The sequence below is a fragment of the Varanus komodoensis genome, unplaced genomic scaffold, assembly GCF_004798865.1.
Source record: "Varanus komodoensis strain SLA01 unplaced genomic scaffold, ASM479886v1 scaffold141, whole genome shotgun sequence".
NCBI lineage: Eukaryota > Metazoa > Chordata > Lepidosauria > Squamata > Varanidae > Varanus > Varanus komodoensis.
The window spans coordinates 52,912-68,579 of NW_025335413.1; the positions used below are offsets into that span (position 1 = coordinate 52,912).

The 15,668-nt window shown below is 47.5% G+C and overlaps 2 protein-coding genes across 2 annotated transcripts in view; one reads left to right on the forward strand and one right to left on the reverse strand.

Annotated features, from left to right (window-relative positions):
- The window catches only part of LOC123020134 (zinc finger protein 883-like), a 163,832-nt gene that overhangs the window by 48,418 nt on the left and 99,746 nt on the right, over window positions 1-15,668 (reverse strand). The gene's annotated exons all lie outside the window — the stretch shown is intronic.
- Window positions 1-15,668, forward strand: part of LOC123020135 (zinc finger protein 239-like) — a 69,986-nt gene that overhangs the window by 41,956 nt on the left and 12,362 nt on the right. The gene's annotated exons all lie outside the window — the stretch shown is intronic.

Genomic DNA, 15,668 nt, shown 5'->3' on the forward strand with positions numbered 1-15,668 from the left:
CTTGGAAGGGCAGCAAAGGAGGAACTAGAAAAGATTATCAAGCATAAGGATGTTTTGAGACCAAGGTCAGGATCAGCCACACTCTTGCATTCCCAAGCACAATCTCCAAGTATGGAAGCTGGACAGTGAAGAAAGCCAACAGGAAGAAAATGCAGCATTCAAAACATGGCGCTGGAGGAGAGCTTTGAAAACCCTGGATGGACAGAAAGACAAACAAATGGGTCCGAGATCCAATCAAGCCAGGGCTTTCCCTAAAGGCAAAAGGGACAAAACTGAAGCTGTTGTACTTTGGACCCATCATGAGAAGGTTAAATTCCCTGGAAAAGACCATCATGCGAGGGAAAGTTGAAGGAAGAAAAAAAGAGAAGATCAAATATGGATGGAGTCCAATATGGATCAAATACTGAGTGAATCCATAAAGGAAGCCACCACCTCAGACTTGGAAGAGCTGCATGATTCTACCACAGACATTTTTTGAGGGCTTTCATTCGTAGAGTTGCCATTGGTCAAAGACACTTAGGGGGTCTTTTAACCTTTTGGGAATCAATAGGGGCATTTGGAACCGTGAGAGTGTTGTGGATGCCCTCACAAAATGGCCGCCACAGTAGGGTGGACTTGTCATTCACAGAATGGATGCCAAGGCGGGCACAACAAATGACAGAACACCATTTCCCTAGACCTGGCTCCAGAACCTCGTAACACCCTTCTGAAGCCGCCGTTTTTTGCTCAGGCAGCCATTTTGCGGGAGCCAAACTGAGGAGACTCAGGCAGAAGTACTTTGGTCAAGAAACAAAGCACAAAGCCAAGGCGGCAAGCTGAGCCGCAAATGTCAGATCACCTCTTCGCCCCTCAAAAAGCACAGCAAAATACTTCCCTTTTCGGGAAGGATTATAATATGCTAAGAGAACTTTCTTTGTCTAAGCCTGCATAGGCTTGTATCCATGTAGATCTTAAGAGAAAGGGTGTTAAGCCATCTATTTGCATCACTTCCCTTGTGAAACACACAGCTAACATCTTTCTCCGTCTTCCTAACACATTCGAACAGGTGCAACAAAAGCCTTGCCCGCTAAAGCGAAAACAAAGGAGAAAGGTGGAAAAGGGCCACTCTGAGCATGTAGCGTTACATTTAGAACGCGCTTAAATCGCTGCGGCGGGAATAAAATGGAGTTGCGTTTGTTGCATCAGGTGGACTGCAGACGTTGGGGGACTAATACCCGGCGGAAGGGGGCAGACAGAGGAACTAGGGGTAGATGGGGGGCCCTAGTAGGCTGCGGGGCCTGCAGAGGACAAGCACTCCGACAGCCAGGGCGACTGCTCCCGAAATTTTCCTTGCCGCGCATTGTTTTAAATCTCACAATCTAATGAAGAAACAGACTGCAATTGGGTCTTCGAAAGGCTTGCAAAGTAGAGAAGCCGCCCCTCTTCCTTTTTTGGGGGGAGGGGGGCTCTCCCCCGAACTTTGGGGCTGGAAGGGTCCGCGCACCTCGGCCCCGCGATCCAATCCTGCCCGGGAGAGCGGCATGCGGCCCCCTGGGCTGCAAAGAGAGGAGGGGTCTCTCCCTTCCCACCAGCCCACCGGTCGCATTATGTCCTGATCCTTTTCTCTGCATGCACCCTCGCCGCCCTCCTCCCAAAGCCGCCGCCGCCTCTCCGCCACCCACCTTCAAATGCACGTTTGTCCTTCCCGCTGCAACCGCCCCCACAAGACGGTCCAAAAGCCCATTTTGCAGAGGGGTTGGGGCTGAGCAGGGAGGAGACCTCAGCCAGGACGGCACGCTCCGGCCCGGCCCACTCCGCCGCCCATTTCCTTCCTCTCTAGGAAAGCACCGATGCCTTAACACTTAGCGTGCAATCCTTTTGCACGCTTCCCGGGGGTGGGGGGGAGTTGTAGGCCTTTCTTTCCAGTCGAAGCGTGCAACGGGATTGCATTCTTCGCGCCCCTCTGCTGTTTCCCCCCAGCAGCTGAGCAAGCGAGATCAGACTCTCTTCTCTTGTGTGTATGTGCGGGGGGGGGGGGGGGGGGGAGTGGAATGGGGCGACCCCTTCAAAGCGCATGCTTGGACTGGGCTGCAAATGGAAGAGGCGTGATTGACTTATGGGGGGCTCGGGGGACCCAGCCTAGCCCAGCGGCACTGATCGGGGGTACCTTTGTGTGCAAAAGGATCTGCTTGCAATCGGTAGGGAAGGGGGCCTGTTTGCAATCACTGAAACTCTGAAGTTTGCCGCTGGCAAGAGCCAACCCAAGCAAGGTAGCCCAGCTAAGCAGCAATATTTCTTATGATTTATTGGGAATTGCATCTTCGTTAGTAGTACCTCTGCCTTGCTTTCAGGTCTTTGAGCAAGTTACTTTTCATAGAAACAGAGCGAGTCAGAAGGGGCCTCCCGGGCCATGTAGTCTGACTCCCGGCTCCTGCCGGCTCTGCTCAGGACATGCCCACCATGTGCATGTCCATGTGCATTTCCTTCTAGTCTTACCCATTGCCTTCTGGAAAATGTGCATTTTGGAACTGATCCTGGCAACCACGCTGAACTAGATGGCCCCTGGTCTGATCCAGCAGGACTCTTCTTAATTTCCTATGAAATTCCAAAGGCCATTGTGCAAAGAGATGGGGATGAGCGGGAAGTGATGCAAGTCTCAACACTGCATTTATTTATTGCAGACCACACTCCGGCCTTTTCTCTGCGGGAATCAAAACTTTATTCAACCTTTGGAGCACGAAAGGGTAACGCTGATTTGTCCGATCTTTCTTCATTTGCAAAGATACGTGCAAGGAACTATTTGACTCATTTGCTAATGGTTTCTCACCAAGAGAAACACTGAGAGCCAGTGTGGTTAGTGTGGATCTTGGACAGGTGGGTTTTAGTCCTCACTCAGCCATGTCACCAAGCTCAGTGGAAGACTTTGGGCCTGTTACTCATTCTCAGCCTAGGCTACCTCACAGGGTTGTTGTGAGGATTGGATTGGGAGAATCATTTAAACCACCTTGCATTTCTTCAGAGAGAGAAAAGATGGTATAGAAGTATAACAAATGTGGGTTTGAAGATAAGCACCAAAGGCACTGCTCCGCATGTAAAAGATTGGTGTAATCTGCATAAGATATGCAATATGCATGTTTATATCAACATATGCACATTCACAGAAATACAATTTATTGCACAGGAGACCAAGCAAGTTGTTCACTGATGGTGGTGGTGGAAACTTTTACTATGGCTTTATTGCATGGGTCATCAAACTACGGCCCGCCAGGCGCATTTATCTGTCCCACCTCAGAGCTTTTGGACTCACTCGGAGAAAACGATCTTCGAGCGAATCCAAAAGCTCTGAGCCAGCGCGGGCATTCCTTGAAACTGAGCAGAGAGCCAGTGCACGCTCCAAATTGCAACAGCTCAACTACGGGAGCACCGGCCCTTCCCCCGCCCCATTACATTTTATTTTATTTATTTTTCAATTTATATCCTGCCTTTTTCCTACAAAGGGCTCAAGGCAGCTTACATCTCCTCCTCCATCTTATTCCCACAACAACCCTGTGAGGTAGGTTGGGCTGAGAGTCTGACTGGCCCAAAGTCACCCAGTTGGCTCCATGGCTGAGCGGGGACTCGAACCCAGATCGTCTGAGTCCCAGTCCCATGCTCTTCACCACTACACCACACTGGCGCGCTCGCTCGCTCGCTCTCGCTCTCTCATACATACATACATATATATATATATATATATCACATGCATATACAGAGCGGGAATACGGAGCAGGAAACAAGGGAGGAGCGCAGGAGAGAGACAAAGATGCTAAAAAAGGATTGAAGGTAAGAAAAATATAGCTGTTTATCCATTTTTAAGTCCCTCTAAGCTTTCCCCTGTTTGCATTAAGTCAGCTTGTTCATTTAAACTGGTTTGCTTTTTTCGCCTCTGTCGGCTGGCCAGCCTGAGACTCTTGTGAAATTTTCCTGTCCACACTTCCTTGTTGAGAAACGAGGCAGGGGGCGGGGGGGTGCGTGGGTTACAAATTCAAATCCCTTGGCAGGGCTAGATGATTCTCCACCATCCACCCCACAGATTTGTCTATTTGGGGCTTTCTGTTCCCTTGTTTTTAAGAAGTTTGAACTCGCTCTGATTGCTCTTTAAATCTGTCACAGCCGCAGCGTGAGGCTGTTTTGAAATTTTCCTCTCCACATTTTTTTGTTGAGAAAGTAGGTGGGGGGGGTTGCTTTAGCGATTTTTTTGAAACTATAGTCCGCCCCCCCCAACAGTCTGAGGGACAGTGAACTGGCCCCCCGTTTAAAAAGTTTGATGACCCCTGCTTTATTGTATTACAGCATTCATGAGTGGGCTTGCTGTGTTTTATTATATGTGCTTTATATTAATTATGCAAACCACCCAGGAAGCCTTAGAGCCGTTGGGTGGTGAAGAAATGTAATAAAAATAAATAGAAGTGGGGACAAAAGACTGATGAAACCAGCTAGTCTCTCCTGGCCTATAGGAAGCTGTGGCTACCAGACGACCCATTTCAAGTTCCCCTCCCCATACACAACCGCCCCCCCCCAGAGAATCCACATACTGACTTCAGCTCCTACCAACCAAGTCAAAGCCAGCAGCAAGGAATGGTGTGGAGGACAGAACAAAACCCACGGAGCCAAGTCAGGGGAAAAAAAATCTGTCAAGTCCAACTGAAGTTAATCCTTTTTTTTCTGAATTTGTGCCTAGAGCTATATATGATTATGTTAGTTGTGAAGTTGCACCCAACCCATCATGACCCCATGGACAACATTCCTGCAGGCCTTCCCGTCCTCCACCATCCCCCGGAGTCCACCCAAGCCCACCCCCACTGCCCCAGTGACCCCATCCAGCCACCTCATCCTCTGCCGCCCCCTTCTTCTTTTGCCACCTATTGTTCCCAGCATTAGGCTCTTCTGCAAGGAGTCCTTCCTTCCTTCCTTCTCATTAGGTGGCCAAAGTATTTGAGTTTCATCTTCAGGATCTGGCCTTCTAGAGAGCAGTCAGGGCTGATCTCCACTAGGACTGACCGGTTTGATCGCCTTGCGGTCCAAGGGACTCGCAGGAGTCTCCGCCAGCACCACAATTCAAAGGCCTCAATTCTTCGGTGCTCAGCCTTCCTTATGGTCCGACTTTCACTGCCATACATTGCAACTGGGAAAATCATAGCCTTGAATATATGCACTTTTGTGGGCAGGGTGATGTCTCTGTGCTTTTTAGTATGCTATCTAGATTTGCCATAGCTTTCCTTCCCCAGGAGCAAGCATCTTCTAATTTCTTGGCTGCAGTCCCCATCTGCGGTGATCTTATGTATGATTATAGGCCAATTTTATGCAGATTGGGCCAAGGCCTGTAAGCAGCTGCCTCTCCAGATATGCTTCCACAGTGTCCAGGTGTGGGACCACCATGTTCATTATTCGATGGAATGAGCCAAACATGCAGCAAAAATGCAAGCAGGTTGCTGTTCAGGAAGCCAGCCAGCCATCTGGTCCCCCACCTTACTCTATTCCATAGAAACGGTTTACTTTTCCAACTGATAGCCAGCATTTTGGAGCTATGAAGGATACTCTGTTCTCTTGGAGCTGAGATTTTTTATTCCTCCTAAAGACTTTTATATTTAAGTTTTTGCATTCCTGCAAATTCTCTCATGCTCTCCCTGGCTGCTGAATCCTCTCTCTGTGGCCTCATTTTGACTACAAAAACGTTTATTTTGTTTATTAAATGCTTTTCTAGCCTGTCCACAACTGACATCTCAGGACGGTGCATAAAAATGAGTAGAATAAAACAAACAAACGTTGACATCCACTCATAACATCTACCGCCAACAGGAGTGTATAACTACATTTGTCTCTTGCATGGTTTCCTCAGGAAAGGGCCAAAGCTCAGTTGTAGGATGCATACTTAGAAAGTGTTAGATTCAACCTGTAATATATCCATTTGTTTAAAGGACCACAGAGACCCTGGAGCTTCTCCCAGTCAGAGTAGAAAATGCTAAAGGAGATGAACAAACTGTTGTCCCTGATCCAAGTTCATAATTATCTTTTTTTCTTTCACATCAAAAAGAATGGCTGACCCTTTAAACAAAGGAATCAAGGTGTCCTTAAAAAATACTTAAGTGAAACTGATTTGCTTTCTTTCACCTTGGAGTATCAGTTAATACAGATTCAGACACTAAGAACTGGTTGACATATAACATGGCTTGCTAATCATGGTTGTTACATGTGAACCCGGATTTAGGCATTAACTTTGGGTTGTTAACCAAGAAAAACCCATGAAGTAAACCCACAGTTCATTGTAAACTGTGAGTTGTTTAAACCATGGGTTTTTGTTATGTACAAACTCAGAATCATAGGCTGTTTGTCAAGCTACAGAAGCAGCAAGGAAATAATACAGGTTTTTACATGCCAGTCCTCTGGTGGCTTAAAGGCATTAGGACTACAAGGAAGAAACAAACCATGGTTTATTCTATTGTCTGCCAGACTAATTTTGGGTAGGACAAACCATTTGTTAAATAAACCATGGCTTAGCATGACCTACAAGCCAAGTCAGAAGGTGTAATCTTTCAGCATTTACCTTGAAGTAAGTCCTATTGAAGTCAATGCACTTCTCAGCTGCACTGTAAAAACTAAGTCTAGCTATTAACAGAGCTGAGCATGTTGACACTTGTTGCGACCGAATGCTGAAAGCTCATTTCAACATTCATCTTATTGTGGCAAAGTTTAGCACAACTGGGAAGTCTTTCATAGAACTTGCAGATGATCCCTGCTGGTCTGCATGATTGTGTTGGCCCTAATCCTGCAAGCACTTGCAAGTATCTGACCCAAATCCTGCGACCACTTGCAAGGTGAACCAAGCTGCCTCCTCCAGCAGGCCACCAGTGAGAGCTGCCTTGCCCGGCAGACAGGATCGAGGAGACCAGACCAAAGAAGGTATTAATTGATTACATCTCACTGCCCCACCAAGAAAATGTCACTCGAGGTGGCTAACAATATTGAGAACCAACATTACTTCAGTTCAAGCAGTCATTAAAGAAAGGCATCAACACACAACAACTCGACAGAAACAACAACACCCAGCCTGAGTCCAGCTTACACACCCAAGCCTGCTTGAAAGGAAATGCTTTTCCTGCTGATAAAAGGATAGCGGAGGGAGCTAGCTAAGCCGGCAGATTCATGTAAAGATCCAGAGTGGACCAGAGCGTCAACTAAAAGTCTGTAGTAACCATGTTATATTGGTATTTTTGTATTTTTAACTTAATGTTTATTTTTAAATTTAATGTTATAATTATTTTTAACTTATTGTTGGAAGCCGCCCCGAGGCTTCGGCGAATGGGGCGGCATAAAACTGTTTTAATAAATAAATAAATAAATAAATAATAAAATGTTATATGGTCAACCCCTGAACAGTGCTGTTCAGATCCACTGCTCCCATTTTTTCGTTTGCAAGGATTCCTTCTGAGCCCCGTTATTCCTGCAATAGGTTACTGAATGTGGAAGAGCAGGGACAAGATCCGATTCTGTGGCAGTAACTTTCCTCCAGCCCCTCTCAGCTTTCCACATATGGGGCCTTCAGGGTGTTTTTTAGTTGACCTTTTTATTTAAACATCATTTTAATTGTTAAAATATATGATCTGGCCAGGGCAACTTCTTCTTCCTTCTCTTTCCTCCTCCTATATTCTTTATTTACTTATTTTATACTGTTAATTTTAATTTTATATTATTGTATCTCAACGTATTTTTTGTATTTTTGTATTTATTGGTAATTTATTATGTTCTATTGTATTTCAATGTATCTCATTGTGTTGTAAGCCGCCCCGAGGCTTCGGCAAGGGGCGGCATAGAAATGTTATAATAATCATAATAATCATAATACTCAGACCTAGAAATGTTCGCTATTTTTGACGGTTCCTAAACTTAGGAGAAACTCTGATAAAATCAAAAGAGAACGAATGGTTTCGGCTCAACCTTCCCCACACTGGCGTCCCCCATGTAGTTTGGACTACAACTCCCAGCATTCCCGCTTCTGGGCCGTCCTGGCGCCAGGTTCGAAAAGTCTGTGCAGGGGCAAGGCTAAAACATCACTCTCCTCAGTTAGGTCAGTGAATCGCTGCGAGGGAAGGTTTAGGATCACGGGATTTGCCCTGCAAAAGTCCCTCGCCGGTCTAAGGTTGATGGCTTTCATCTAATAGGGTGCAATCTTATGCAGAAGAAAAGCCTACATCTCCTAGCATCTCCCGGAAGCCAGGAAACGGGTTTGTTTTTTGGGGAGGGAGGGAGGTGAAGGCTTTTTCTGGCTACGTAGGGAGATGGCACCCTTGCCTAGCGGTTACATCGTTCGTCCGCCCCAGAACGAGCCTTTTGTGACACGAATTGCCGACCTAAGATGCCATACCGGAGGTTAAAGGTATAAAAGGCTGCGCGCACGTGGCAAACTTTATTGCAGAAGCGAAGCGAAGCTGCAAAACCACGAGCAGCCGAAGTTGACACGAGTGGGGCAAACCAGAAGGGGGCGCGGAATTGCCCGCATTTTCTTGCGGTGGGAAGAAGCTCCAGCTTCTCCGGAGTTGTCCGGCTCCTGCTTGGAGAGGCAGAGAAGGAGACTGGGAGGCTGGCGAGGGCTCAAGACGCCCCGAGGGGGGTGCTGACGTTGCTTTGGCTTTCCAAGGGTTAAATGGCAGGAGCCCCTCCCCCCTCGAGCCTTTCCCGTGCCGACTCCGCCCCTCTAGGAAAGTGGACTCACTCCGATTTCAAGCGGTCCGGGCGTGCCGCGGCCACCTGGGCGGATCAGGTGAGTCCCTGGCAAGTCCCTGCCGCTTTGGGGGAGCGCGGCCCCGGCGCTGTGTGGGGGGGGGGCAAGGGGTGCAGTGACCCCCTCCGGGTGATTGTAAGGGAGAAAATACCCCCCCCAGGCTCAAAATACCCTCCCCAGGTGCAGGGGGCGTCCATGGGGAGAGAATAGAAAAGGGGAGTTATTAACCTATGGAAAAGAGGGAACGCGGGGGGGGGGTGGAAAGGCTGAAGGCAACACCACACACAGCCCTATTTCACCCTAGAGAAGGTGGCTTATATGGGTCACCCATACCATGACTTTCCCCAACTTCGTTCCCCCCGAGTCTGTGTTGGACTACAATGCCCATCGTCCCCAGCTAGCATGGCTGTTGGAGGGGGGCAGGTTGGGGTAGCCCACACTACCCAGACACGCCAATTTTCGGGTGGGCTCCTGCCTTTGCTGCTCCTTTGATTTGAGTAGGGTGCAAAGGAGAGCTTTTAAGAAGCCTGCAATGTTGAGGAGGCGAGTCTCGCCCTTTTGCGTTTGGCTTCGAGGCCAAAGGAAGGTGGATGGTGTGTGTGTGGAGGGGAAAGCGATGGTCCACAGGAGCGCTTTAAAAGGCAGCTCCAAATGGTGTGGAGAAAAGACCCCAAGAGAGTCCATGCGGCTCTCGAGCTTCATCATTATTATTATTATTATTATTATTATTATTAGAACATTTCTATGCCGCCCCTTGCCGAAGCCTCGGGGCGGCTTACAACACAATACAGTACAATACAATACAAAAATAACAATATAAAATTAAAATTAATAATATAAAATAAATGAAAAATATAAACGATATAAAAGAACTTATAAAAGAAAAGAAAAGAAGTCGCCCTGGCCAGATAAATAAGTAAATATTGTTAACAATTAAAATGACGTTTAAATAAAAAGGTCTTCACCTGGCGCCGAAAAACAAATAAAGACGGCGCCAGGCGGACCTCTCTGGGGAGCGCATTCCATAGATGCAGAGGTGGTGTACCTGCTCTCAGCGCCGAAGAAGAGGCCCTAACTTTTGTTCTTGTGTGTGATGTCTCTGACTTAAGGCAAGCCTGTGGATTTTGTTTGTTTATTTATTTGTCTTCTATGCTGCCTAATCTCCCAGACTGGTTTACAGCAGTCCGTTAAAATGCAATCTATAATGCGCCCTCTTGTGAAAGCATTGCGGGGCGGGGAATTGCTTTACAAAGTTAAAAAACCTCATTGGCAACACACGTCATGAATGAAATGAGAGCCATTTGAAATGGTGTGTCTGTAACATCCCGTCTTCGTTGCTCCAAATTCAAGGCTGTGGCTGGCCTTTACGGTGTCCGTCCGACTCCATGCTTAATAACTAAGAATGAGAGAAAAAGTCACTGGAATTCTGGCTTTTAGGCATCTGTAAATTCAGGAGATGAATAAATGGGTCACCAGTTACGTGCTCAGTCAGTTCATATTTCCTTCACTGAGGTCACAGAATTTAAATGAATTTCCAAGTATTTTAGGGTGTTATTCAGTGATTACTGGCACCCTGTGCAAGGCAGCGGACCTGGCAAAAGCCATCTTGGCTGTCCAGCTCCTTCCACCTTGTAAGTCAGATAGACTGCAGTTTGCAAGATTTTGGAGGGGGAGGGGGAGAGGCTGAAGCACTTCCAGGATATGTGGTGTCCTAGTAGCCCCCGTCTCCTCAACACATGAAACACCCCCTGTACTGCTCCGAGGTCTCTTGCAGCCGGGGAGAAGCAGCCATTGGAATTGTCCTGTTCTGACTGCAGGTGGGAGAGGCAAGCACTGATTCTGAGCCCTCAGGTTGGAATTCTTTTCTGATGGTAGCTCTGGGAAAGTGAACCTCAAATACTGTCCAGGGGCCATAGGGTTGCTCTTGAATATAAGTCATAAAGAGAAAATGAAGACCCAGGTGTAGAGAAAAATCACCGGAAGATTATTGTACATGGAGGAGATAGGGTGGTATGACACAATTGCCCTTCTAGTCCTAACTTAAAAACAACCCCTCTGCTTAAAAACTCAGTTGAGGCTCTCCGGCATGCAGAAGAGTGTTATTCTAAGCCACTTGCTGATTAGGATGGTACTACCTTGGAATGCAGCAGAATACTGTACATCGTGAGACCTGCGAACAGCAGATGTGGCCAATTAACTGTTTTGAATAGCACATAGTTTTCTGCAGCACTTAACAGCCTAAGATTTAGGATTAAAAAACCTCGCAGCTCCACCCAAGGGAAGCTTCAATGTGGACTGAGCCGAGGGAGGAAGGTGCTGCACACCGGCCCAGTTGAGGGTTTTCCTTGCCATTCGTGAAGGGGCTCCCGACGGCCGATTGAGGAAAGCCAGATTGTTTGATATTATATTTCTTTTTCCCCTTTTCCCTCCATGTTGTTATGTTTGTTTACATTGTTGTGCCTGCTTTAGAATGAAATCTTTAGACTTTAATCCACCTGTCTGTCCATTGCTTCTGGATCCAAAAGGAAGATGGGGCCCACCTGAGAATGTGGAAGGAGCAGAGATAGTCAAAGAGGGATCCTTGAACGGGAGAACAAGTTGCTAACAACAGAGCAGCTCACAGGGCCCACAACCAGACGGAGCGTTTTCAGAGCATATGGCCTCATGTGAAGGGACTTCACCCCATCTCTGGTCCTGATTTTGATTCTTGCATTTAAATATCCTACAAGGAACCCAAGGCAGTTGATGTGATTCTCCTCCTCCGCTTTTTTATTTTGTCCTAACAACAACCCTGTGAGGTAGGTGAGTCAGAGATTGACCCAAAATCATCCAATGAACTTCATGGTAGCTAAATTATTATTATTATTATTATAACATTTCTATGCCGCTCCTTGCCGAAACCTCGGGGCGGCTTACAACACGATAAAATACAATGAAATACAATAGCACATAATAAATTACCATTAAATACAAAATACAAAAAAAATACAAAAGAAAAAATAAGGCCCATAACCCTGATTTCCCAGGTCCCAGTCCAGCACTCCACCTGCTATGCCACACTGTTGTTGATTTTGGCCTCTTGTGCACCAGCTTTCCCTCACGAGATGACCTGGTTGCTAGCAGAAGGACAGACCGACCGACTGACTGACTGAATGAACGAATCTTATCCTGAACATCTTGCCTTGCAGGACTTGGTAGCACCTCCAAATATGGTAGAGCCGACCTTGAGACAAAAACTGGCAGAAGAATGAGGCATTCCTTCGGGCCTTCACTGGCTTCCTTGAAACACTAATCCAAGATGGAGAAGAAAGGCTCGGGAAGAGAGCCTGGTACCACCCCAAGTGGAAGCCATGGGGAATTCTGGGAAAGAACCGTGCAGAGAATCCTGGGAGAAGAGGAGCCCTGCCCAGAGGGTCAGCAATTCCAGCGGTTCCACTACCAGCAGGCCGAGGGGCCGCGGAAGGCGTGCAGCCAACTCCACACCCTGTGCCATCGGTGGCTAAAGCCGGAGAGGCGCACGAAGACCCAGATCCTGGACCTGGTGATCTTGGAGCAGTTCCTGGCCATCCTGCCCTTGGAGATAGGGAGCTGGGTGAGGGAATGTGGGCCGGAGACCACTTCCCAGGCAGTGGCCCTGGCTGAAGGCTTCCTCCTGGGTCAGGCGGTGAACAGGAAGCTGGGAGAACAGCAGGTGAGAACTTCCATCATGGTAACCCAGAAGGACAAAGAGTGTGAGGGAAGATACAGTAAAACATTGCTCTGATTGTCCAGATAGGGATTTCTCTCTCCAGGGTCACTGGTTTTCTGATCTTTCTCCTCATTCCATCTCGCGCATCCTCCTTTCTGTTGCAGGAGCAGCTCCTGGTTGAAGCATCGGACGTGGATTTCCCCGAGGCAAAGAGGGCACCTGCAGGCAGCAGACCGAGTCCAGCACGGCGGTGGATCAAGCGGGAAGGTGAGTGAGAAGCCGCCGTGTTATGTCCAGCCACGTTCCCGCTCAGCGTCCAATTCTGGGCTCTGCAAGAAATCCTGGCAGCCTTTGAGGTTCCTTTAAACATTTTGTGGGGGGAGAGAAAGGATCAATGCTCCATTTTGCCCGGGCCTGCGTTTCAGGAAGGCGTTTGCTATCAACGCCGGGAGACTCTCTGCATGGAGACCAGGTCTGAGATGGTTGGCAACGGGGACACAGTGGGAAGAGAGGTGTTTCTACGCAGGTGCAGTAGTGAAAGTCTCATGCCAGTGGGTAATGAGACCGGCATTTTCTGAGCGTGCCCTCCTGGTTTCGTGCCGCTTTTGTCTCCCACAGGTGATGAGATGCTGCTGGCAGTGGACACCTGGACACCCCTCCCTTGCACGGCCGGGGAAAGAGCTGCGGAGGGACCCACTCCGGTAGGGAGAAGGGTCGCTGCTGAGCCAGGCAAGGGGCAGTCTGGCTGCCTCTGTCCTCTTCTCCCCTCCCCGGCCCCAAACACACCTCCCTGCTTCTCCTGGCTTTTGCTCAGTGCCCCCTGGTTGGCTGTGAGCCCCACACACGGTGGTTTAGATCAGGTTTCCCACAAGCCCCATAACAGTGCAAAGGGCGTGCATAGGAAACCACGTGCTCTTTGGACCTCTTTCTTCTGCAATCTTCATGTATTGGGAGGAAGAACTTTCTCCTTTCCTTTCAGGGTTGGGTGACCTTCGAGGAGGTGGCCGTGCATTTCTCCAAGGAGGACCAGAGGTCTCTGTACAGGGCAGTCATGGAGGAGAACCGTGGGATCCTGTCCCGGCTTGGTGAGGCTCCATCTTTCTCTGCTTGGTGCTCGTGGCCGGATTCACATGATCGCGGAGGGGAAAGTTGCCCTGGTGGCTTCTTTTCCCCCATGTTGTACATTCCTGTTGCAGCCCCCTTCGTGTACCCATCTGTGGCAGGCAGAGTTGGCCACGTGGTCCGAGCCGAGCAGTGCCACAACCCACAGCTTGTTCTGGTTTCCCTGTGTGGTTTGGCAAGCCCCCCGCCCCTGCCCTCTGCTCTCACCATGTTCCAACAACATCTCCACCCATACGTGGCACAGTAGTCGCAGAAATTTTTCTCCTGCCACTCTGATGTCTTTTTCTTCCCCGGTTGTACAAACCTAGCCAGGATCTTTTTAATTGTTAAAACATATGATCTGGCCAGGGCAACTTCTTCTTCCTTCTCTTTCCTCCTCCTATATTCTTTATTTACTTATTTTATACTGTTAATTTTAATTTTATATTATTGTATCTCAGTGTATTGTTGTATTTATTGGTAATTTATTATGTTCTATTGTATTTCAATGTATCTTATTGTGTTGTAAGCCGCCCCGAGGCTTTGGCAAGGGGCGGCATAGAAATGTTATAATAGTAATAATCATCATCATCATCATCATCTTGCTTCCAAATGGAAGAAACTAATTTTAGCATGCTTTGTATGCAGTGCATGTTTCAGGACATCGAGTCTCCATTGACAGTAGGCCGGGTTGTTTCTTGCATTTTTTGACTAAGGACACAGGCTTAAGCCAAAAGAACTCCTATACCTCTGAGTGCACTGGCTCTATGACCCCCAAAACAGTAATATTCCACTTTCCCTTATTGGAAGAATATCCGCACAAGCGTTCTACCACCACTTAGGCAGCTATTCTGCATAACCATGTAGACCTCCTGGCTAATGTACCATTGCCATATGAAATAAATAATAAAAGTTAGGCCTTGAATTGCCTGATTCTGCCTAATCTCGGAAGCTAAGCAGGATTGGGCCTGGTTAGAATCTGGATGGATGACCTGAGTATATGATTCTATGCTTATTGCTGTAAACCGCCCAAAGAGTTTTGGCTATGGGTGATATAGAAATATAATAATAATAATAAATTCTTAAAAGCACCACATCTTCAGACCAAGAATTTAGGAGTCAACTACAGCTCATTAAAATCTGAGGAAATATTTGGAGTTTCTAGAAATGTTTGCAGACTGGAGTAACTTGCTACCTTTAAGACAATAAATTCTAAAAAGTTGAATAGTATAATTAGAATCTAATTTTTTTGACCCTGCCCTTCTATCCTGCCCTTTTTCCTCATGCAAAGAACTGAAGACATTCCACCTCTCCATTTTATCCTCACAACAACCCTGTGAAGTAGGCTAGACTGGGGTCTGGCCTGAAGCCACCCAGTGAGCTTCATGGCAATGTGGAGATTAGAACCCAGATCTCCCAAATCCCAGTCCAACCCTCTAACCATTACACCACACTGCTTTATTGAAGAGTCATGTAGGGGCCTATGAACTTTTATCTGAGGGTGGCTTCCACTAAGTTGTTTCCATGCTGCCAGGCCATCGCTCATGTTAGTGGAGCCTCTAGGTCTTGCGAGTGCAGCTTCTGCGATTCCAATCCATGGTTCCATCCCTCACCTGCTCTCAGGAGAAGTGAGAAATGCACCGTGATGCTTCAGCTCTTTTCTGTATCAGAAGTATTCCCGGAGGATGTGAGGTTCCATTTTTAAATCTCATCCGTGTCCCTTCTTCACTGCAGGAGGTGATGAATGGGAAGGCAAGACTGAGAGAAGCCCAAATGAAGAGCCATCAGAAAGAGAAGGATATGAAAAACTGGACCAGGAGAGAATAGAAACTCAAGCGCATCAGATTGAATCCTTTGCTTTTCAGGGCACGGACTGCTGTGAAATGCCTGTCCAAGAAAATGGAGAAGAAAGAAAGGAAACAGGTCAGTGCTCTGTGCATAAAACAACCTTTGATGCACCAACAAGTCTTAAAAGTCGTTGTAAAAACAACACTGGTGACAAATTGTTTAAAGGTGTGGAGTGTGCAAAAAGATTCGGTGTTAGAACATGCCTTTCTTCTGATCAGAGAGGGCAAATGGGAGAGAAACCCTTTGAATGCTTGGAGTCTGAAAAGCAATCCAAGGCAAGTGCAAGCAGAGCTA